General features: G+C 38.0%; 1 protein-coding gene across 2 annotated transcripts in view; it reads left to right on the top strand.

Moving 5' to 3' along the window:
• ELF1 (E74 like ETS transcription factor 1) overlaps positions 1-22943 on the top strand; it is a 97979-nt gene that overhangs the window by 9699 nt on the left and 65337 nt on the right. The window contains exon 1 of one of the 2 annotated variants that reach the window (XM_019755283.3): positions 12646-12793. The exons of the other annotated variant lie outside the window; for it this stretch is intronic. The gene's annotated coding sequence lies outside the window, so the exon portion shown is untranslated. Of the gene's footprint in view, positions 1-12645; positions 12794-22943 lie in introns of those variants that run through there. 2 annotated transcript variants of the gene reach the window in all.

Genomic DNA, 22943 nt, shown 5'->3' with positions numbered 1-22943 from the left:
AGAGTTTGAATCGTAGGTGTAGGATTGGGCATGGGTGTGCGTGTGCACTGTGTGTGTCTGTACATGATTTTCATGCATCTGTTCTGCGGACTGGCTTTGGATACTTGTTGGTCCAAGAATGATCTACTTAGAAGTCTTCCTGAATGCTTTTCATTGGCTCTGTTATGACACTTTGTCAAGCACTTAGCAAGAAACGATTTAAAAAATTTTTCTTTCTGGATGATTGAGGTAGTGCTAAAGGTTGTTTTGGTTTTTAGGATGAAACTAGCTTGATGGTTTTTGTGATTGTAAATGTGATACAAGTTCAGTATAAGTACTTCTCTGGCTGCTTTTCATACTTCCCTCCTCCCCGCACTCCAAAGACCATGGTACTTCCTCCTGTCTCGTTGCCTTGGTTTGCTCCCCTGTAACTTCCTCTGCTAACAGCCTCTTTACACGACTCGTCTTTATCGTTCAGGCCTCAAAGCAGCTGTCACATTTTCAGAGGCCATCCCTATCTAAGGTAGGTTTTCCTGGTCACCCGTTGTGTTCCTTTGTTGATTTCCTTCATACGTGGGCAGGGACTCGGCCTGAATGCTTACCTGGGTCTGCAGGTAAACTGGCTGTAACTTAAGGTTACGGACAGCGCCAGGCATAGAAGCGACTTAAATACCAAATAATAAAAACAACTAGTACAAATCATGAAAATCTTACTAACCAGCAGAAGTACTGCTGATCATTACTTCAGATGTTGAAATGTGTACCATCCGTGTGGTGATTGTGTAGAGACATATAGTGTTTCGTAACTTGCGTGTTGCACCTCAGTGTGTTCTGGAGCTTTTCCCACACCTGCACCGCTTTACATAGATGATCGTTCTTAACAACTGAACAACAATACGGCTGTTCCCATGCCATGCGATAGGGTTTCTGTAACATCTGATTGATGTAAGTTTGTTTCCAATTTTTTACTGTTTTAATCAGTAGTGCTGGATTTCTACCTACATGTTTGCATGAATATTAATTTTGTTAGAATAACTTCCTAGGACTGAAACTGCTGGGCAAAGAGATGCATACACTAAGGCCTTTTGATTGTGAAATGGCCTTCTGGAATGGTACCTTTCACTCTCATGACGAGTATGAGACCATTTATTTCCCCTACACGCTCTCTAATCATTTTACTCTTTACTATCTTAATAGGTGACAGTGGTATTTTTTCTGCTGTTCGGTTGTGAGAATGAAATCTTCGAACACCTTCTCTTGTGTTTGGCCACGTTTCTCTTGTGAGGCGCTACAGGAGGTTTCGCTGCAGGAGAGTGCTTTCAGAATAGTTGACCTGACTCTGCTCTGAGACGAGAAGGCAGGGAGAGAACAGAAGCAGGAAGCCTCCTTAGTGATGCAGGTGAGAGCCCACAGTGGCTTAAGCATGACAGTAACCATGAAGCTGAGTGGTTAGAGGCTTCTGTCCATGTTCTGAAGGTTGAACCAACAGGATTTCCCGACAGGTAGGCTATGGACAGATGACAGAAAGAGGAGCCGGCAGCCCCTGTTTGCGGTCTGAGCAGCCAGCAGGATTCAGTCGCCATCAAGCTGACTGGAGAAAACGAGGGGTAGAGCAGGTGTTGGAGGAAAGGTCAGGAATTCAGGTTTGGATGTGTTAAGTTGGAGAAGGTCATCAGATGTTTGAATGGAATTGACAAGTTGGACAGAAAAATCTGGAGTTCAGGAACAAGACCTGGAGACAGAAATTTGAGAACATTAAAATACTCAGAGCATTGTGTATGTGCAAGACAAATTCCCTAAAACAACTGTAAATCTAACATTCTTTTACGTTTTCAAGTTTTGTCTGTGCTGGTGATAAGGCAAGTGGGAGCAGAGCAGCCGCGCACCTCGCTAGCGGGCGGGTGTCCTGGGAGGGCCGCGGACAGAGGAGAGTTCAGAGCGGTTGCTCCTCGTGCATCCGTCCTGTACTGTGAAATGTGAATAAAAAGAGCCTGCAGGCTAAATACTTTCTTTGAGTATTCTTTTTACTGGAACCTTTACGTTCTTGCTTCTAATTAGGCAAGTTCATTGAGAGGAGGCTGCGTAAGTTAAAGCCTGAAAGGCACAGAAGACCAAAAGTTGAAGGAAAGGGCCAGGACTGGATAATCAGGCCTAATCTAGGGGGAGTTTTTCCTCTTTGTTCTCCCCTCTGCCTGTCTGTGTGTGTCTGTCTCTCTGCTTCTCTGTCTCTGATTTTGTTCACAGCCTATTAACATACTGAGATGTTCAGGGATACACAGAGGGACTCATCCAGAAGCTTTTCTCTTAATAAATGCAGAGCTTTACTGCTGAGGGCTTGACTCCAAACAGAACTGGCAGAACCAGCCGAACCATCCTATCCATATAATTTGGACTATTCGGGAAAGTGAGGAAGGGGTCTTGCTTTGTGTAATTTAGGCTTAGACAGAAATGACCCGAGAATGGTTTGGATTGTGTAGAAGAGGAAAAAATAGACTTATCACTGAGCCAGTATTTAGTTGAATTTATGAATGTTTTCAGCAAATATGTATTAAACAGCTATTGTAGGCTTGAGTAAATGACCAATGAGGATATAAACAAATGATAAAAGAAAAAAATAGTGTTCTTCCCCAGATAGTCCAGCAGAGTAGGCAGAAGGAATTATGAATGAAATCAATTCACCTTTAGGTCCCCCAAACTTATCAGAGTGCTTTGCTTGTCGTAGCAGCACATAAATGTATGTGTGATGGGATAAACAATGATTCATGCATCTGTTAGATCACTTACAAAATACTGAGGGAGCACAAAGAAACCAGTTCTTCCTTTCAGTGGTGGAGGAGAGAAAGGGTTTGCAAGAGATTAGCTGGGTGGGGTAGGCCAGCAGATGTGGAGTGAGAAAGCATGGCAAGCTCTGAACTGATAGGAAGTTCAGCAAAGCTGGGTTAGAGGGTGTGGGTTGGGGTGTAGAATGGCCACGCGGCAGGCTGTAAGTAGGTAGACCAAAGTCAAGATCGGAAAATGTCTTGTATTGAAATTCTGTAGGTTCTAGTAGGCTATTGAGGGTTTTTGTTTTTTTTTAATAGGAATATTAAGCGGTAGAATTTAGGGGCAATTTCTTTTAAAAAAAAAGGCATTCTTGAATTGGGAAGTCAAGTGTTGATAGATTTTTTGAAGTCATAAACATGTACACTGGAAGTGAGCATGGCAATAAGTCATACAATTTATCGTAGAATCTGTTTTATCCCTTTCAGATAACATATTTGAGCTTAGTGTAGGTAAAACCTACACTAGGTAATCAAACTTACACTGAGGTAATCAGAACATTCAGGATGGCATTGGTTTGTTTTTGAAAGAGAAAAAATAATATATTTTTGCTTTATGAAATTATTGCAGACCTTTTTCTTAAAGATTCTGGCATTTAATTTTTTAAAAACTTATTTTGAAATTGTAGGCTTACAGAAGAATTGCATAAATAGTACAGAAAGTTCCTGTATATTCTTCATTCAGCTTCCATTAATGTTAACATCTTACATAATCATAGTGTAATGAAAAGTAAGAAGTTAACATTGGGATAATACTATTAACTAAACTGCAGACGTTATTAGGGTTTCTGTAGTTTTCCCACTCATGACCCTTTTCTTTCCAGAACCCACCCAGGATTCACCACATTGAATTTAGCTGTCAGGTCCCCTTAATCCTCTCAAAATCTGTGATGGTTCCTTGTCTTTTTTGACCATGACACTTTGAAGAATAATGGTTAGGTATTTTGTACAATGTCCCTCTGTATGATTTTGTCTGATATTTTTCTCGTGTCTATGGGCTAGAGTAATGAGTTTCGGAATTTTTAAAAAAATTATTTTATCTTTTAAATTATCATAAAGTAAAATTGATCCTCTTTTGGGGTATACAATTCTTTGAATTTTAACATTACATATAAATTTTGTGTAGCCACCACCATAATCAGGATACAGAACAATTCTGTCACCCCTCAGAAGTCTCATGTTCTCTCTTCGTAGTCACCTCCTCTGCCTAATCCATATTTCTGCAGCCACTGATCTGTCCCAGCATTATAGTTCCGTCTGTCCGAGAATGTTGTATAAAATGGAGCCATATAGTATAGTGTGTCACCTTTTGGCACTGGCTTTGTTCATTCAACAAAATGCTTTTGAGAGTCATCCAAGTTGTATTTATCCATAGTTTATTCCATTTTACTGCTGAGTATGGATGTACTACCAGTATGTTTATCTCCCCTTGTTTGATAAGTATTTGAGAACACATGTTGGCACTATAATAAGCACTTGAAGTGGTTTTTATGTGTGTGTGTGAAATAAAAAATTATCATCATCAAGATCTCTTTATCTCTTTTACAGAAGACAAAACGTAGGCTTAGATTTCTAGGTCATCCAGCTGGTTAACAGTGGACTTGGGACTCAAACGTGGGTCACCCACTCTACAGCCAGGTGGACTTTTCACCATTGGATTACAGCGCTCATTCCTAAGGTTACTTTCTTTATTTCTATTTTGATTGGCAATGTAATGAAAAGAAATTGAAGTTTTTGTTTCTTTAACATCCTAAAATTCCCGTAGTTTTCTGTTTATATTTAGTTCTTTTTATTAAAGATCAAAAATAATAGCAAAGTAATTGTTTTTGACATTGCTGGGTTTTAGTCTTCAGGGCTAACTAAGCATTCTGTGATTCAGTCCTAAAGCAAAGAGTCAAGCCAAGTGCACCTTTAATTGTGAATTAACATCAACTACATCCGTATATGAGAATTAAAGCCGTAATACTTTTTCTTAATCTCCTTGTAAACGGAGTATTTAATTTGTTTTGTTGATAAATAACAAATATCAAATAAAGTAAACATAGTCTGTATCTGGCTAGTTTAAAATAAGAGGCTTGCCTTCTATCATATTGTCTTTAATTTTACTAATGGCGAAAGATGTCTTTTTTTTTTTTTTTTTGGTAAGAGCATGGCATTTTGGTGTATTTAAGATGAACTTTTTTGGACTTCTGCTAAAAGACCATTTGCTTAAACACCCTACTGCCATAAGATTGAAAAAAAAAAAAGGTTTCTAGAATATTCTAGATTATTTTTTTGGTGGTTGTGTTTTTGTTTTTGCTTTTTACCTTTTAATAAAGTATAACTGAATTTTGGAGGATTTTATAAAATTTCAAGTTATTCTGAATATCTGGTAATTTTATGTATTACTTTCAATAAACAGTATAAGAATATGGTCAGGAGACGTCTTTTTAAAACATAGCCTTAATGTGATTTTTGTTCTCAGTTCCTCAGACACTATTCAGAGGACTTCGAGAGACTATAGAATCGTAAAATGTCAGAACTGAAATGGATCTTCAAAATGACCAGATCTCTAGACTCCCGATATTTTACGAAAAAGGAGATTAAAATCCCATAGTAGTTTGAAGTAACTTGTCCACAGTCACAATTAGTTGTAGAAGCTCCATATAGTTTTGTCCTCAGGTAGGTTACCATTTTAGACACAGAGTTGCACTTAATTAGTTGCAGTAATTTTGTTCCTGGGCAGTAGAAAAGGGCCTGCTTTTCTTAAACAGCAATCATCCCCCCCCCCCCCCCACCAAATCATTCCTTGACCCTTCACAACAGTTACTTTCTGTCTTTAGTTTCTTACCTCTCATTCTTTCTTAAACTCTCTCTAATCAGATGTTTTGTTTGTTTTTTCTTTTACATCTAGCACATCGTGAAAAACTCGACTTTCAAAATTGGTGACATCCACGTTACTAAATTCAGCTCATTTTTTCCCTCAGACTTCCATCTTATTTAATCTGTCATCATTTGGCACTGTTGGTAGTTCCCTCCTCTTGGAAACACTTTCACTTGAATTCCAAATAATACCACATGTTTTCCTGCTACATTTCTGGGTGCTCCTTTCCGGCCTTCTTTGCTAGTTCTACGTCATCTCCCCTACCTTTGAATATTGGAGTCCCAAGGGTCCGTCATCGTCACCTTTTATGTCTGTAGCTTTCATAGCATGTGTATGTTCATGACTCCCACGTTTATTTATCTAGGCCATACGTCCACCCTGTGCTCAGGCCTTTGATTGCAGTTCCAGGACAATATATCCTATTGGACATCTCCGCTTGGATAGCTAATGAGCACCTCAAACTTAACATGTTCAAAACTGAACTCCTCATGCCCCGCTGTCCCAAACCACTGCCGTCTGTAGTCTTTCTTATCTCAGTTTTGGTAACTGCAGTCTTCCAGTTGCTGAAAATGGAGTTCTGAAGCCTTTCTTTCCCCCACAACCCACTTTGCATCCATTGGACAATCTCTGTGGCTATCCCTCAAAAACATGTCCGTAATTTATGTCTTCCTCCTCTGCTGCCTCCTTTGTCTCCGTCATTATCGTATTTTCTGGGTTATTTCATTAGCTTCTCCTTGTCCCTCTGCAGTCTGTTTACAGCTCAGCAGCCAAATCCTACGACTTACCTACTCAAAACTCTTCGGTTCAAGTTTCCGAGCAGTGAAGCTCTCTTTTCGTTTCTAGGACTCTTCCTTCTCCTGTTATTATTCTCTCATTTTCTCTTCTTGAACCGCATTGGCCTCTGCACTGTCCCTGAACGTAGCAGGCAAGCTTTCTGTTGTTCGCAGTGGCTTTGGTCTGCCTAGAACGTCCTTCCTTAGATCCGTCTACATGGCTAGAGGTCTTCACTCAAAAGTGATGGGGCAAAAGTAAGTCCTCCCTAGCTAGTTTATATAAAATGTCATATTCTCCTCTTTGCTATTGTAGTTTTTCTTCTTTGTCCTTATCACTAACACACTATATGTTTTATTTATGTCTTTTATTCATAATTAACATGTATTTATGTTTCATCATGTCTGTCTCTCTCCCTTGCTAGGATGTAAACACCGTTGGGGGTATGGATCGTTTATCAACAGTGTGTTTCTTTTGTTTGCTGCTGGATAGCAAGGGCCTCGAATAGTGCCTGGCACATAGTAGGTTCTCAGTAAATATTGAAATTGAATGAGTACCTGGGAGGACCTGTGATTGGTCATTAACTTGACATGGTCAAGTCACTTCTGTCTGTGGACCTTCTTTCCCTGTTTTTAAAATGAGGTTTGATGGGTCCGTGTTTTAGACCTTTTTAAAACTGCAAAGACTTAAATGTATGTAGTATCGAGGTTCCCTAAAGAATTTTTTAAGAATTTAGCTGCTTAACAGAAAAATTTGAAAACTACTGGCCTGGATAGAGACTCTCTAAGTTCCCTCTCAGCCTTGTGATGAGTTCTTGTAATAGCAGTTGTGAGTGAGACTGTGGAGGGAAGCCTTCATGCCGAGAGCACATTTGACTTGGACTGAGGGATGGGTCAGTAGGCGGAGATGAGGGACAGGGTGGGAAACAAGTTAGGTGCTTTCCAAACCCAGGCCACGCAGACAAATAGGAACGCAGCAATCCAGAAGGTTCAGTTGGCTGTGGTGTGTGTGTGTGTGTGTGTGTGTGTGTGTGTGTGAGAGAGAGAGAGAGAGAGAGAGAGAGAGAGAGAGAGAGAAGCAGCAGTGGGGAGAGGTGAAGAGTGGGGGAGATAGGGCTGGGAAATGGGTAGATTGAGGTCAGATTGTGAAAGCCTGGCGCCCCATGATAAATAGTCCAGCTTTTTGTTTTGCTTCAAGGGAGTCAGTTTGTTTTTCAGCCATGAGACATAATCACATCACCCACAGCGTTCCGTAGGAGGACTTCTCTAATGGCAGTGAAAGGTGAATTGAAAGTGGGCAGTTTGTGGTAGGGAAAGGGGCAGGGCGTTGTGACATTGTATTTCTGTGATGCGATGCTTTTGCCTGGAGAGTAGCAAAGGAGGAGTTTAGGATTGCCTCTCCACAACATTTAGAGATTATTGAATAGTAGGGTGGTGAGTATCTTTCTGAGCAGCTGCTGTGTGAGGAGCACAAACTACATTAGGTGCTGGGGCTACTCAGAAGCCTGGCCTCTGCCCACACTGCTGAATCTGTTTCTGGGAGTAGACATGTGTCTTCCAAAGAGCTTCTCTAGGTAACTCAGAGGTGGCCCTTGGTTACAATCCACTGAAGTAAAAGATAGTAGATTGTCTTTAATATTGAATTTTAAATGTAACTGTAAGGTCCAACATCATGCCTGTATGAAACAGTTTGAGATGGCAGGCAGCATATTACCTGGAGCACCACAAACAAGATAATTGTACAATCAATTCTCGGTTATTTTTCACAGGAAAGAATAACACCCAAAGTAACACCTACACTAGAATCTTCTAACAGTTATGTGAATTTGGCTATATCAAATCGTGTTTTTAAAAAATATTTCAATGTGTAATAAAATTTTGACATGCAACAAACAATTTGGCCGCAAGAAATGGTTTTAGAAAAATTATGCATTCATGTCTCTGAGTTCCTGCTGTGTGTTGGGCCCTGTGTTAGTGATGGGATCCAGTAGTGAGCAAAACCAGCCAGCCGTGGGCCCGTCTGCCCCTGGCGTGCCTCTTGTCCAGGAGGACTCTCCTCGTGGACAGGTCCTGATATTCTGTCTCTGCAGAAGCAGGGAGGAGGCCTCATTTTAACAAAACTAACGCTAGTGACAGATAATAGAGAAGTAACTGTTTTACATTAAGTCACGTTCGGAAATGCTGCACGTGGCTCAGAAACTGGGATTACACGGTGAGAGGTATTCACATCAGAATTAGTTCTTCCCCACTGAAAGATTTGTAATGCTAAATCTCAGTCTGTTAAATTTTATTTTTAATTTAAATCTTAAGTAGTGGAGAATTATCAATTTGAGTCATTTACCATTTTGATGGTTTGATCTTCCATCTCTGGTGGTGATGGCATGTTAGCTCCTGACCTAAGGAACAGATTCAAACCAAGCCCTTTTTTAGCCCAGGTTTCCTAAATATGAAAATCAGACTATTCTATATTTTCGCATACTAAAAGCTTTCAAATTTGAATTCAAGGAGCAGTAATGAAAAAAGGGAACAAGTGCGTCCTCGCTTATGCAGTACATTCTTTTCGTAAGTTCTATTTTAAAGAAAGAAACAATGTCCTAACTTTAGTTGGCATTTAAATTCATTCAGTTGACCTAATCTTTCTCAGTTAATTCAAACATCAATGTTGAAAATTCCCCAGGCAGCTGTGACAACTCTATATTAAGGTACATATTGACTTGATATTAGGTTGGTGCAAAAGTAATTGTGGTTTAAAAAGTTAAAAAGAATTGCAAAAACCGCAAGTACTTTTGCACCAACCCAATATATGTCTAATTTTAGAAATAAACATACACACAGGATAGTATGTACAGGTATATTACATTTCCATCACAAGTCTAATATGCCACATTGTATTTACACAAAAGTTTGGAGATTTAGTTAAAGTTTGTCACCCTGCAGTATTTGATCCTGATCGCATCTACTATGAAGCACAGTAACAATAACAGATAATGTTTATGAAGTGCTGACTAAGTTCTCAGTACCATGTTAAGCACTTTATGCACACGAACTGGATTTCTTTTTAAAGTCAAGTTTGTTGAGATACAGTTTATACGTAGTAGAATTTGCCATATTTAGTGGTACAGTTCTGTGATTTTTGAGAACAGAAATAGGTCATGTACCTGATAGCACAATCACCACACAGCATATTTCTAGCACGCCATCACCTTTCTAGTTCCCTGTTCTTCTTTGTGGTCAATCCCTGGCCCTCATTCCCAACTCCTGGCAACCACTGATAGGATTTCTATCCTTTTTGTCTAGCCTTTTCCAGAATGTCACATAAATGGGATCATACGAAATATATTCTGAGTCTGGCGTATTTCACTCACGCCGCCTTTATTTCACGCAGGTCGTAGCATTGATGAGCAGTCAGAAGTTCCTGCCTTTTCCCCTGCGGTACCGTTGCGGCATGTGGCTAGCCGGCCATGTGCTCAGCCCGTCACCAATAGATGGGTGTTGCCTTTCCAGTGTTTGGTGGTTATGAATAAAACTGCTGTAAATATTTGCATAGCAGTTGTTTCTATAGACCTGAATCTTCATTTCTCTGGAGTAAATATCCAGGAGTGGGACTGCTGGATTGTATGATAAGTACATGTTTAACTTTATAAGAAGCTGCTAAATGGTTTTTCCAACAGGCCGTACTGTTTTGGGTTCCCACAAACAGCCCCGCATCCTCACCAGCACTTGTTATTGTCACTGGCTGCTTTTTTGAAAGCTACTCTAATAGCATCTAGTGGTATTGTGACTTTAATTTGCATTTCCCTCCTGAGTAACGATGTTGAGATCTTTTCTGTGCTTATTTGCCATCTGTAGCTCTTCTTTGGTGAAGTTCTCTGTTCAGATTGTTGGACCATTTTCAAAACTGGTTTGTTTTTTTATCTGTGAATTGTGCAAATTCTGTATACCAAATAGTAGTACTTGGACTGATTTTAATTTAATTCTCACAAGAATCCTTTCAGGGGTACTATTAGCCTAAATCGCAAGTGAAGAGGTGAAGGCACAGAATTGTTAAGGTATCGCCCAAGATTACACAGCTAATAGGTGACAGAGCTGGGATTTGAACCCAAGGAGACTGACTCTAGAACCTGTGCTGAACTGTTTGCCCTTTGTTTCCCTGTGGAGACTGGTTTCTTGGGGCTGTGAACAGAACCAGATCCAGTTCTTGTGGGTAGTAAAATAATGCTAACAGGGACGGCCAAGGGGACAGTATATTTTCATAACAACTCTGGAATTATCTTCTTATCCTGCTGAAGAGGGATAGTTATTTTCATATTTATGTGTGGCCAAAAGTACTTTTAAAATACAGTCCAAATATCTGCCATTATCAAGTAATGGGTTTATGTAAATGGATTTTTCTCAGTAGCAGAAGCTTGGCCTTTTATGTATCCATACTTCATAAAAAATTTCGCACACTTGATGTTACTTTGTCTTTTAACAGCCTTTATCATAATAATGCTGTCTTCGAGACAATTACTGTGTTGTGATAATACTTAGCGGAATGTAGAATTATTGACGTTACCGGCTGGCTTCAGAGCCCAGTACTTTTTAAGTATATTTATTTGTAGTTTCATAGGTTTTGTGTGTTTTTATCTTATTATCAACTCTGACCTTGTTTGTTCTGACATCATCCATTTCTTCTTTCACTCAGTATAATTTCTAATATTTCTAGTTAGCTATAGGATAATCAAATTACTGGGCTTATATGGGTATCCCCTAAAATAAGTTTCAGCTCTGGGAAACGACTTGGATTTTCCATGAACATTTCCTGCGACTGCTCGGAGGACCGTTTTCTTGGTATTTGGGTTCTGAATAGTCACTGTGGATAAATGAGCTAAAGGAAACTAAATACGACATTTGACACAATAGAAAAAGTGATGTATTTTTCTTTTTAGCATAATTTTTCATTAATAGTTTGTTGAACCATGGAGATTATTTTAATAAAAAAAAATCAAGCGGTGTTCAATGGAATGAAATAGGTGCTTGAAGGGCAGCGAGTCGGTTCATTGTCATTAAGTTTCGGAGCAGTTTGTCAAGTTCCATCTAAGTCAGTGACAGCTTGTCCTCTCAGCTGTGCCTCTCGAAAGGCAGAGTTCCTTCCAAGTAATTAACTAAAGGGAGAAGACCTTGCTAAATCCCATTTGCTTTTTGTAAAATACGAGGAAGAAGGCTAGCTGGTTACTTGCACTTCATCATTGAGACGAAAGCGCCTCGAACGTGCTTAATGCTTTCAAGCCACTTTGATCAATTTAAGCTCTTAGAGTAAATGAATAAATATTCACGCAGGGGACAGGGTATGTAGTCAGAGTACTGTTTCCGCTGCCTGGGCACCTTGTGAGATGCTTGGAGAGCAGCACTTCCCCGGCCGTGTCTTTGCTTGGCACCCTCAGGCTCACGGTGGGGTGGTCCAGCGGAGCCGCAGCAGCATGCCTGGCACACAGCAGGCTGTTATTGGTGGAAAATTCTGTTCGAAATGTAAAGAAAACCGTGGTTATCACTAGGAAGTAGTAGAGTTATGAACCATGATTGCATTGATAGTTTGTTTGTTTTTAATAGGGTTTTACCACCTTTGCAGTTCTATTTAAAATCATTTTGATATATTGGATTTTAGTTCCTTTGTAATCCTGAGGTTTGTGTGTGTGTGTCTATAAACCAGATTAATTCACACTTATTTTTCCACTGAACTTTGAATTTTCTAGTGGGTATTATCTGTTTAGTAAACATACACATCTGCATCTGGGATGGCAGTTTGCCGGCTTTTCCAGATTGCATATAATACACCCTTTCATATAAGAGTTAATGAGTAGCCAGGTTACACTCACCAGTCCGTTGTTACATTGAAAGCCAGAAAGTTGGCTCCATCTCCCTTCCATTCCCTCCCATGCTTTTTTCTCTTTCATACTTTTATTTACTCGATATATTAGAATAACTTCTAAAATCTGAGATTTTATTTTTTGAAATGCTTTTTAATTTTGCTTCCTGTAGATTCTCATTGTATTTCATTGTTACTTTTAAATGATGGTAATTAACATGCCGGGAGTAATGGTGTAATCAAGGTGGATCTTGCCCTGTGGCTCCCCCACTCCCTTCTCCGTACTCTCCCCGCTTTACCTGTGATTTGCATGTTTGACCTAGCAGAATAATTGGGTCCACAGCAACATGGGCGTGCCTCCTTAGAAACACTTAGTTTCATGTATGACTCATAAGCTGAAGCACAGACACCACTTCCCTAATCTACAGGAGCCATTTTAACAGCATAAAACTTGCCGGATTGCTTTTTATTTTCAAGCCCAAAGGACAGTATCTGAAGAGAATGAGAATATTTGAAGGTAACTTGTTATGATTTGGGGTGTTTGCTTCTGGCTGTTTCCTGAGCTGGTAAACGGAAGGTGGTTCTTTACCTGTCGAAGAACATGGCTGAATGTGTTCTTTAAGTCTCTGAAAAAAATGTGTGTAGTCAGTCACATGCCTGATTGCACTTAACTACTACGGGGAAACAAAGCATTCAGATTCTGGAAAGTTTTAGATCTTCTTGGTAAAGTATTTTTTATGTTTTGTGTGATTTTGTTTTCCTATATGACTTGAGAATAAAGGAGATTTTTCTTTCTTTTTTACATCACAAAACAAACTAAGTCAAATTTTAATTTTAAAAAATCGAATTATATTTGGGGGGTAGCCAGAAGTTACAATTAAGTAAACTATGCTATTCTTGTGTGATATGAGTGTTAAGAAAAATATTCAGGAGCAATTGTTTTGTTTTGGCATTTTAGTTAAGGGGAAGTTTGGGGACATTTAGTCATAGGTGTTGCCCTTTGACTGTTCTAGCTTTTTGTATTTTCTTTTTTTAAAGTTAATTGAATGATACTAAACACTAATTTTAAAAACTAAATAGAAATTTTAAGTAAAATGAGCAGTCATTTAGATAACAAGTAAAAGTGACTATTAAATAATGAGGAAGAAAGACCAGAATGATTGATTTATTATTAGGAAAAAAATAAAGTTTTATAATTCACCCTGGAACTTGTTCTGAGTAACAATCTTAGAGGCATAACCAGCCTCTAAGGAAACACACAGTATTTCAATTTGTGTAAAAAGAAAAAGTAAAGAGGACTGGCCTTCCTTTTATACTAGTGTTCTTAAATTAGCTTGTTTTAAATTTTAAAAAGTAATACCTTTTGTGAAAGAAAGATTGTTCAGTCTTTTCCTGAAATATTTGTCATTATTGAAATTGTGAGAGTTTGGCAAGTCTATATGCTGGTGTGTCTTCCAGTTCTGGGTGCGCTGAGAAGCTGGATGCAACAGTATTTTACTTACGAAAGTTATTTATGAAACTAAAATTTGAATGAAAGTAAAATTAGAATGTGCAATGGTTATGAATAATTTGTCAAGTCATTTATTATTGACTATGATGATATTTAGCTAATTTTTTGGGAATTTGCTGTTACTAATTTTCTAAGTGCTTCAAGGCCCGTCATATGAAAGGGAAGATACAAAGGCCCTCATCTTAATCTTTTGGAAAGATTGTTGATATTAATGGGTCAATTTTGTGGTCTTATAAGAAAGGCAGAGCAGACATTTTACTCTGAGCCATTTGCTATCATCTTTGCATGCAGATTGCAGGTTTAGTCAGCCTTTGGAGTAAGCAGAGGCATATTCTAGTCTGGTCTGTGAAAAATCTAATGAAGCTTTTCTGTCTTAAAATGAATTTTTTTTTTTTTCAGTTTTTAAAAGCCAGTGACCTGTAAGAGAAAACTCGGGGGGCACACAAATAAGCAAGTAATTAAGATTTTATTTATTAAAGAGAAATAGAAGAATTTAGTTTCCTTAAATTAAGATGCTGGTACAATTTCAATAAGAGATGCTTGGTCATATATTTCAGTGTCTTACTCCCGGTCTGTAAAGAAGACTGAAGTGGGGCTTGTAGGAGAAGGGAGGAAGAAGAAAGCATGGAAGCCAGGGAAAGCCAGTAAGACTTAGTAGGTAGTAGTCCCCTTCCCACTCTTCATTGCAGAAGGTTGAATATAAGTGTAAACTGAGTCCTCAGAATTGAACTTAGAATCACCATTTTACACAGCTTTAGCGCTGAAGAAGACTGAAGACGTCCCACTGCCTCACCTTATAGATGAAGACTGGGGCCCAAAGCTGCCCTGGTACTTGCTCAGGGGTGTGCCGTGCTTAGTGGCAGCTGCCCACTCTCGTCCATCCACCCCAACAAGCGACGCTTTGTGTGACATGGTCTGTATTTCCTTCAGAGTAAATAAATCTCAATTAAGTTCCTCGGTGGTCATTTTGGTGATAAGGTGCAACCAAACAAATGAAACAATGATTTTGAAAATGTGTTCAAGCTACTTTCCTTTTACATCAGAGAGAAGATGATACATTTAATTTCTACAACAGCTTTTTTTTGCTATTAGAATTTTTTTCATAGTTGGAGCATAGTTTTTGGCATTGCTTCTTTAAGATGGGCCTGGGGGAGATGGAAATACAAGAAGTTGGAAATTTGCTTTGAACTTCTAGATACAAAGATAGGTTGATTTCTACTTTAATTTTACCTCATATATTCTTTTTGGAGGGCAATTACTGTTTTATATGATGCCTTGTTCTATTCGAGTAAAGTGTATGTATCGCGTGTGTGTGTGATAACACTTTGCATATGAGTTTACAAAATCTGGAGGTTTTTATCTTGAATTTAACCTTCCCATAATTAGTAATCTCATTCCATTGGTCATACCTACTCTCCTCCTTTGAGAATTTACTGTACATACCAGGCACTTTTAGAATCTTCTGGGGAATACACAATCCTTGTCTATTAACTTTTTGATGTGTTTTGTTGGGTTGGTTGAAATTTACTTTAGATCTGCCTTTCTTTAAATCTGAAATTTGGATTTTTTTATTTTATTATTACTTTGCATGTAACTGTCGAATCTCCTAACTTTCCAAGTCTTCTAACCCAGTTCAATATCAGGTTTTCCACAGTGTGGTCTCGTTGCCCTAAGCCACAAACGGCACAGAAGGCGAGAAAACATGGGCTCCATCCTCCAAACTTAGGTTCTTACTGGGAAACCAGGACTTAGCAACACAGGGGAAGTAAGCAGAGAAGCAGACGTCTGGGAAGTTAAATTTGGGTACATACAGCCTAGCGATGAAAGATGGCTGAGATCTAAAACAGTCAGGAACGTTGATTGATCTTCAGGAATCATGAGTATTGAATGAGTCGCATTTGCCCAGGTTAAGAAGTGTCTTCAGTAAGAATCAGAAGATGAGCTCTTTGTGATCAGAGGTGTTTTCTTCTATTTCTCTGTCTTTTTCAAACTTTGACAAAGTACCAAGCTCAGATAAACAGGCAATTATTATTTGCTGCATTAAAACCCTTGGCTCCTGTACTGAGTTGGGCAGGTCCTGCTAAAGTTAGAGGTGACAAATCCTTAAAAAACACGTGGCCCGCAACTTCATCTCCATCTGGTGCCTGCACATGGTAACCATTCAAAGAAAAACACCTACCTGTTGATATACATTTTAAAGCAGTAATTTTCAGCCTTTAGTGTAGTAGACAGCTGGCTTCAAGGGATTCTGATTCATTAGACCTAGAGTTTGGCTTATCCATCTGCATTTTTAATAAGTACCCTAGATGATTGTGAGATCGGTGCTTATAGGACACACGTTAAGAAAAAGCGTTTCTGGTTTTAGGAAGGGCCATTAGTCAGTTTTGTAGCATTTTAATATTTGAATTTTTAAACAATATTTTGAAGCCCACAGTCCCTAGTAACTAAGGAAAGTGACTGTAGTAGTTTATTATCAATATTAGAACTTACTTAGCCTCCCCTCCCTGTCCCAGTTATTCCTTTATTCCATTTTTCACTGTGCTGTTCACCTTTGTGGCTTTCCCTCTTTCCTCTTCTCTAATTCTGCTTTGCTCCCTCCCGTTTCCCAACCCACTGCCATATCGACCACAATATATAATTAAAGCTAATTATTTTTGTTTTCCCAATGTAATTAGCCTATTCTGTATCTCTTAGTGAGCCATCACTCTTCCAGTGTTAGTTCTTTTTAGTTCCATTTGCTGTTTTATGATGTCTCTCTCTGTTCTCTTATCTTGGGGTTCTAGGAAAAATGATTCACTTCCTGATTTAGGGTAGCATTTGCAGTTTTTGAAAACCTTCTCTCCTGGGAAATACACTATTATTATTTGTAATTGTTTGAGTGTGGGAGGGAGTATTTATTTTTTTTCCATGTGATGCTTGGATATGACTTTAGACGTTTCTTTGGGCATTTACATCACTAATTGCATACGTGTATGTGTACGAGGTCTGACAGTTAAGTTCGCGAACTTGTTACAACAATGTTGCTAACCTTTTGTGATATCAGAGGGATTGATTATTCATTATGAATTTGTACCAACTGGACAAACAGTTAACCAAGTTTACTATTTGGAAGTGCTGAAAAGGCTGCGTGAAAAAGTTAGACGACCTGAACTTTTCGCCAACAATTCACAGCTCTTGTATCATGACAATGCACCAGCTCACATGGCACTGTCTGTGAGGGAGTTTTTAGCCAGTGAACAAATAACTGTATTGGAACCCCCTCCCTACTCACCTTGTCTGGCCCCCAATGACTTTTCTCTTTACCTGAAGATAAAGGAAATACTGAAAGGAAGACATTTTGATGATATTCAGAATATCAAGGGTAATATGACGACAGTTCTGATGGCTATTCCAGAAAAAGAGTTCCAGAATTGCTTTGAAGGGTGGACTAGGCGCTCGCATCGGTGCATAGCTTCCCATGGGGAGTACTTGGAAGGTGACCGTAGTGATAGTCAGCAGTGAGGTATGTAGCACTTTTCTAGGATGAGTTCGCGAACTTAATTGTCCAACCTTGTAAACTTTGTCTTACATCACATCCCATCTATTGGGACAAAAGTGTTCACAGACTGTTGTAGGGATGGGAAGAAGAGTCCTACCTGGTGAGTGGTCTGAAAGTAATTATTACTTCCATGAGTTGTATTTCCACCAGAGTATTTTGCTCCATTGCTTGAGCTGCTTCATATCGATGGTGGTAAATTAAATCAGTAATGTTATTGAGTCAACTCAAATGATTAAAGCAGTTCTCAGCTATTGGAACAATCTTTTTCTCCCATTAGTGTGGAGAACCTACTAAAGAGAAAGTTTTGTGTCACTTTTACCTTTGTGTCTTGTCTGGTGAGCTGTGTACTATAGGAAAGATGACTGTTGATCTATACTACAAACGTCTAGGCATCCCACCGGTCATGGAAAAATAACTCGTATGGCTGTTTGCTTTGTTGGCAAAGGGAAAAATTATACAGCTGAGCTTTGTACAAATTCCTGTGTAGAAATGTTTTGATTCCCTCTCTTCCGGTTATTAATATAAATGTCTGAATCAACACTATCCTCATCATCAGAAAACTCTTCCTAAACTTTTCCTTTCATTTTTTCTTCCCCTTCATTCTCTTCCCCCTGTAGGAATTCAGAACTCTTCTTTCATTTGCCTTTAATTGCTGAGCGGTACGTTATCAGGTCTTTCTTATCTCCATAACATACAGCCTGAGATTGATTGCCAGCATGAAAAAAAGCAACTATAAACAACATGAATGCCTTCTGGAGTTTGCATGAAGATTAAAAATTTTTTTTATTAAAAAGTTGCTGAAGTGATGATATGTGTACATTATTCAGAATCTAATAGAAGAGCCTGTGCAGAAAAGCACCACCCTCTACCCTTTCTCATTTTCAGTCCTACTGTCCCGAAGCAACCGCTTGTGTTTTTTAAAATTTGTGTTTTCTTGGATCTTGTCCTGTCTTCTACCCTGTACGAGTATATTTAGAAGTTCTTTCTTCAAGGTAGCAGGAGCCAGTGTGACTTTATATGATGTAAATTAAAGTTGGTTATCTGCATGATGGACACGCAGTCACATAGTGATGGTTGTGTTTGTGCAGAGTTGTGTGGTACAACTTACACAATCTAATGAAATTCGGTTATATTGGCAATAGCTACATATCCATCAGTAATTATTTTCAATGTAAATGGATTAAATGCTCCAATCAGAAGACATAGGAGGACTGAATGGCTAAGGAAACAAAACCCTTACATATGCTGCCTACAAGAGACTCACTTCAGATGGAAAGACACACACAGATAGAAAGTGAAGAGATGGAAAAAATATTTCATGAAAATAGGAACGAAAGAAAAAAACTGGGATAGCAATACTTAAACCCGAGAAAATAGACTTTATGACAAAGGCTATAACGAGAGGCAAAGAATTACCCAATAATCCCACTTCTGTGTATTTATCTGAAGAAACCCAAAACGCTACTGCAAGGGGACCAGTGCACCCATATCTTCATTGCAGCATTGTTTACAGTGGCCAAAATGTGGAGGCAGCCTGGGTGTCTATTGATGGAAAAATGGATAAAGAGGAGGTGGTGCATATATACAATGGAATATTGCTCGGCCATGGCAGGGAATGGCTTCTTGCCATCTGCGGTGGCATGGATGGACCTGGGGGGTACTGTGCTGAGTGGAGTGTCAGACAGAGAAAGACAGATGCAGTGTGATTTCGCTTATATGTGGAATCTAAAGAATAAAATTAACAAAAACAGAAACAGACTCATAGATACTGAGAACATTTCGATGGTTGTTGCTACATGGGAGGGAAGTTGGGGCTGTGGGTGAAAAAAGGGGAAGGGATTAAGAAGTACAACTTGGTTGTCCTGTAGTTACGGGGCTGTAGGGGACAGCAGAGGAATATAGTCAATGATGTTGTAACTATGTGTGGTGTCACAGGGGCACTAGTTTGTTGGGGTGATAGATGGGAGGGGCTTGGGTAGTAGGGTGTAAAAGGGGAAGGGATTAAGAAGCACAGATTGGTACAAAATAGTCACAGGGATGTAAAGTAAAGCACAGGGAATATAGGCAATAATATGGTAATAACGTATAGTGCCAGGTGGGTTCTAGACTAGTCGGGGGGTCACTTATATAAATGTCTAACCGTATGCTGTACATCTTAAATTAATATAAAATAATATCGAATGTCAACTAATTGGAAATTTTTACAAGGGAGGAAAGGTGTGTAGGGGAATAAGAGGTCCAAATTTCCAGGTACAAAACAAGTCAGTCATGGGGATGTAATGCACAGCATGGGAAATACAGTCAGTAATACTGTGATAACGTGTACGGTGTCAGATGGCTGCTGGACTTAATCATGGTGGTCACTTAGGTATATAAATGTTGAATAACTATGGTGTACCCCTGAAACTTATATAACGTATGTTAGCTATATTTATAATAAAAATCTTAAAAAAAGAAAAAAAAGAAATTTGGTTATTTTCTGTTTTCAAATAGTCCTATAAACAGTGAACCTAAACATTTTTATAGTAAAACTATAATGAGGTATAGATTTAATAACTGCTAGTTTATGTGCTTCTATTTTTTATTTCAAAATACTAAATGGAAGCATGGTGTTGTAATGGAACAATTCATCATCCTGTTTTCTTTAAAACTGAAATGAACATCTAGGGAGTGTATAAAACACATATTTTAAATATAAAGTGCTTACCCTTGACATGACAACTTAGGTTAGGAACTAGAGCATGGCTGTTATGTTAGAAGTCCCCCACTCTGCCTGTGTTTGTTTCTCTTTTAAAATAACTACTGTCCTGGCTTTTGAACTTTTATGTAAGTGGAATCACACCATATAGATTCTGTGGTAACTTCTTTCATTCAACTCTGTGAAATTGATTTTAATTTTAATTGCAGTATTGTGTTCCATCATTTGTCTATACAGAATGTATATATTGTCTCTTGATGGCATTGGATTATTTCCAGTTTGGGAATATTCCTGGACATGGTTCCTGGAACATACGTTCAGGAGTTCTGTAGGACAGTGTCACCGCATTGAGGTATGTGAAGAGTTTACAAAGAGAAGGGAGAGAACGGGTAGTTTGAGACGATTTGAGTTCTTCATTACTTTTCCTGGGAGCAGACGCCTGCCATTGAGGCCTGTTTACACACATTCAGCATCTTACGGTGTGTTGGCCTGGGGGGTAAACATCCTCCAGAACCCTCAGCACATGGGCACTTGATGCATTTCAGGGTAAGTTGCAGACATCAGTATGTGACTAAACAGTTTAGAGTGTCATTTATTAACTGGTAGTCAGTTATTTCAAATATTTTGAATAAAATTTAAAGAACAGAATAGATACTATGCAGTTCCGATTATGTATTTAATACATAACAATACTGTTGTTGATATATACGTAGTAAAGGTATGAAAATATGCACAGACGGGCAACATCAATTTTAGGATAGAGGAGGGATAAAATGATATTGGAGGGGGATATATAGGAGGCTTTATCTATATATGACTTTTTTCCTCTTGAGAATCTGAAACAAAATATGGTAAAATGTTAATGTAAAGCTGGGTGATGGGTATGAGAATATATTCTTTTCTCTTTGGTCGAACTAGTTCATAATAAATTTTGCTGTATACGGGGTAGTTTATTTTTGCCCCACATTTATAAATAATAGAAATAATGTTTGATGAGAGGTAGAAATTGATTTTAAAAATGGTGAATAAACTCTGTCAGTAAAAAAATGTTAACTGCCGATGTCAGTGAAAGGGATTACCTTGATTCACAACAAGTTACGTAAGTCTGTGCGTCGTAACTAACAGGATGGCTGTAGGCGTGCTTCTGATGGGTAACTTCCAGTGGGGACAATTGACAAGTTGGAGTTACGGTTTGCCAGAAATAATTTAGTTTAGTCTTTAGAATCATCCCACATTCGAATACTCAAAAACATTTTAGATCAGAGATTTATAAAACACAATGGATACAGTAATAATTGACATTGATAAACTTTTAACTAGCTAATACCCCAAGTTAGACTTTTGTATCTCACCAGATTTATTGACACAATCAGTGTTTCAAACTGCTTCTTTAAAATTTTATTATAACAGTAGCATAGCAATTACTGTACCTTTAGTGATTTTTTTTTTGGTTATACTCTTGATGTGGACTCTTTATGTAAGGCTTCCAAAATTTAATAATGTAAATGTGAAAATTGCTGTAAAAAGTGAAAACATAGATCTTAATCCAGGTTTTTGCTTTCATAATCATCTCTTGGCTCTCTTTTCTGAGCTATTTCCCACAATGTATGTACAAATAGTGGCAGGGAAAAGGAGAACAAGTGGAAGTAGAAGTCATAGGATTTTATAGTTGGAAGGATTCTTATCAGTCGTGTAGTTCAGGGGTCTTCTGAATTTTTTATTATATTCCTTTCACCCTGTATGATTTATTGATATATGCATATTCAACAATTATTATCTGCTAGGCATTATTCTGGATGCTGGCGGATATAGCAGTGAACAAAAGATAGAACTTTACTCATAAATTATATACATATACTGTAGTAATTCACTTTTATTTTAAAATTATTATACACAGCGATTAGAGGAAATTACAGATAAGTTAGTGGTTTTCCAAGTGCTCTATGTGATCTACTAAGGTGAAGAGCGCATACTAGAACTTACACTTTTAACAGCTTTATTTTAACCAAGGCAATAAATGTATCCCAGAGAGTTTTCTATTTCATATACTATTCTGAGAAAGCACCCTTTTAAGGTCATTTAATAAATAATAATAGCCTATACTTGAAAAGAACTTATATATTGATAACTATAATAAGGTCGTTTAGTTAATAATAGTCTGTACTTGTAAAGAACTTATACATTGATAAATATAATACATGGAAACAAAAGCTCTTTTTGGTCCTCAATAATGTTTAAGGGTATAAAGGGATCCTGACAGCAAAACAGTGCTGAGCTGTTGCAACTAGTGGTTTAAAATAAATACTGTTCTTGCAGATAAGTCTTTTTTCCCCATCCTTAAATTTTATTTAGAAAACTATGGTTAAGTAACTTGCCCAAGATCGGACAATTTAATAGATCATTGGTACTTTTAGCATTTAATTTAGTCCTTTGTCACATTGATAATAAAGCAGAGTAGAGTTTTACATTAATTAAATATGTTTTTAAAATTAATGTGTTCTATACCAAAACATTTAGAATAAAAACATTAGTTTGAAGGTTTTTTCCCAGTGAGGAAAATCGTAAATGATCACCTTTACCATTTATTTATTTGTGCCTCCAAGTTCCTTCCACAAAGAATAGCAAAATTCACTAAGATTGGGGAGGATATTACTAGTTATGTTTAATTATTATAATGTAGTATTACATTGTATAATATTTTGATGTAATTATAGTTATACTTGTGTTTAACTTATATTTAATATTAAAATATTAAACTTGCTAATAAAGGAATACAAATTAAATGAATACAAATTAAGTTTTTTTGCCCATCGTATTAACAAAAGTTAAATGAAATACTGTGGGTTGGGTGAAAATGCCATTAAATAAATGTGCATGCACACATTCTATTTGATAGCAGTGTAAACTGAAAAAATCTTCTG

This window comes from Rhinolophus sinicus, chromosome 16 (genome assembly GCF_057876585.1).
Source record: "Rhinolophus sinicus isolate RSI-liver-muscle chromosome 16, RSI-T2T, whole genome shotgun sequence".
In the NCBI taxonomy this organism is placed as follows: domain Eukaryota; kingdom Metazoa; phylum Chordata; class Mammalia; order Chiroptera; family Rhinolophidae; genus Rhinolophus; species Rhinolophus sinicus.
The sequence above is the reverse complement of the archived record's forward strand: the minus strand, read 5'-3'. Positions and strand labels throughout refer to the sequence as shown.